Genomic DNA, 1,858 nt, shown 5'->3' on the forward strand with positions numbered 1-1,858 from the left:
GTTTCACCATGTTAGCCAGGATGGTCTTGATCTCTTGACCTCGTGATCCGCCCGCCTTGGCCTCCCAAAGTGCTGGGATTACAGGCGTGAGCCACCATGCCTGGGCGGCTTTGGTTTTCTTAACAGTAACTTCAGAAGCTAGTGGGCAGTCGACTAACACCTTGAATATTCTAAAAGAAAATTATTCCCAACCTTGAATTGTAGGCCCAAGCTATCAATCAAGAATGAGAATAGTGTAAAAATATTTGTAGACATTTAAGATCTCAAAAACTTTACCCTTTCAGGAAGCTAATGGAGGATGTGCTACATTAAAAAGGAAGAGAGAAAGGAAGGAAGGAAGGAAGGAAGGGAGGGAGGGAGGGAGGGGAAAGATGGGGAGGGGAGGGGGAGGGGAGGGAAAGAGGAGGGGAGGGGGAGGGGGCAGGGGAGGGGGGGAGGGGAAGGGAGGGGGGAGGGGAAGGGAGGGAGGGGGAGGGGAGGGGAGGGGAAAATAAGGGGAGGGGAGGGGGAGGGGAAGGGGAGGGGAAAATAAGGGGAGGGGAGGGGGAGGGGAAGGGGAGGGGAGAGGGGAAGGGGAGGGGAAGGGGAGGAGAGAGAAAAGGGGAGGGGAAAGAGGAGAGGGGAGGGGAAGAGAAGGAAGGGGGAGGGGAGGGGAGAGGGGAGGGGAGGGGAGAGGGGAGGGGAAGGAGAGGAGAGAGGAAAAGGGGAGGGGAAAGGGGGGGGAGGGGAAGAGAGGGAAGGGGAGGGGGAGGGGAGAGGGGAGGGGGAGGGGGGAAGGGAGAGGGGAGTGGGGAGGGGAGGGAGGGGCGAAGGAGAGTGGGGAGGGGAGGAAAGGGGAGGCGAGGGGACGGGAGGAACCGAGGAACAGACAAAGAAAGATGAAAACAAGAAGACAGAGAAAGCAGGAAATCCAGTACAGGAGAGGTATGTGTTTACAATAAAAAAGGTTTAAGATCAAAATGGTCAAATAAATATTTGCAAAGGATCTTGCTGGGTGCAGTGGCTCATGCCTGTAATCCAAGCACTTTGGGAGGCCAAGGCCGACGAATAATGAAGTCAGGAGATCGAGACCATCCTGGCTAACACGGTGAAACCCTGTCTCTACTAAACATACAAAAAATTAGCTGGGCATGGTGGTGCGTGCCTGTAATCCCAGCTACTCAGGAGGCTGAGGCAGGAGAATTGCCTGAACCCAGGAGGTGCAGGTTGCAGTGAGCCGAGATCACGCCACTGCACAGTAACCTGGGCAACAGAGCGAGACTCTGTCTCAAAAAAAAAAAAGAAAAGAAAAGAAGCTTTGTGCAGTGGCAGTATCGTAGCCAATGAGGTTTATCCGAGGCGCGATTATTGCTAATTGAAAACTTTTCCCAATACGCCGCCATGACGACTTGAAATACAGTCAGCATTGGCAAGTTTTGACAGTCTCTACGGAGACTGAATAAAAAAAAAAAAAGAAGAGAAGAGAAAAGAAAAGATCTTGAGGCAGTATATCAAATGTACAGGAGATTTTTCTAAAGCTAGGTAATAACTGGTTTAAAAGAGTTTAATTTAAGAAGTAATAACTTCGAGCTAATTTTAAGAGTATATTTTTTTCTTTCTCAACTATTTAATGATAAGCAAGTATTAACCCAATTAATATTTTATTGGATAGCACTTTGTTTCTTTTTTCTTTTCTTTTCTTTTTTTTTTTTTGAGACACTTTGTCGCCCGGGCTGGAGTTCACTGGCATGATCTTGGCTCATTGCAACCTCCGCCTGCCAGGTTCAAGTGATTCTCATGCCTCAGCCTCCCGAGTAGCTGGGACTACAGGCATGTGCAACCATGCCTGGCTAATTTATTGTATTTTTAGTAGAGACAG

At 49.4% G+C, this 1,858-nt stretch overlaps 1 non-coding gene across 1 annotated transcript; it reads left to right on the forward strand.

Annotated features, from left to right (window-relative positions):
* Window positions 1-1,293: 1,293 nt before the first annotated feature.
* On the forward strand, window positions 1,294-1,434 carry LOC135273782 (U4 spliceosomal RNA). Its single transcript, XR_010341585.1, has one exon. It is a non-coding gene; the product is annotated as a U4 spliceosomal RNA (small nuclear RNA).
* The last annotated feature ends 424 nt before the right edge of the window (window positions 1,435-1,858 follow it).

This window comes from Aotus nancymaae, unplaced genomic scaffold (assembly GCF_030222135.1).
Source record: "Aotus nancymaae isolate 86718 unplaced genomic scaffold, 86718_ANA_hifiasm-v0.15.2.pri h1tg000008l, whole genome shotgun sequence".
NCBI lineage: Eukaryota > Metazoa > Chordata > Mammalia > Primates > Aotidae > Aotus > Aotus nancymaae.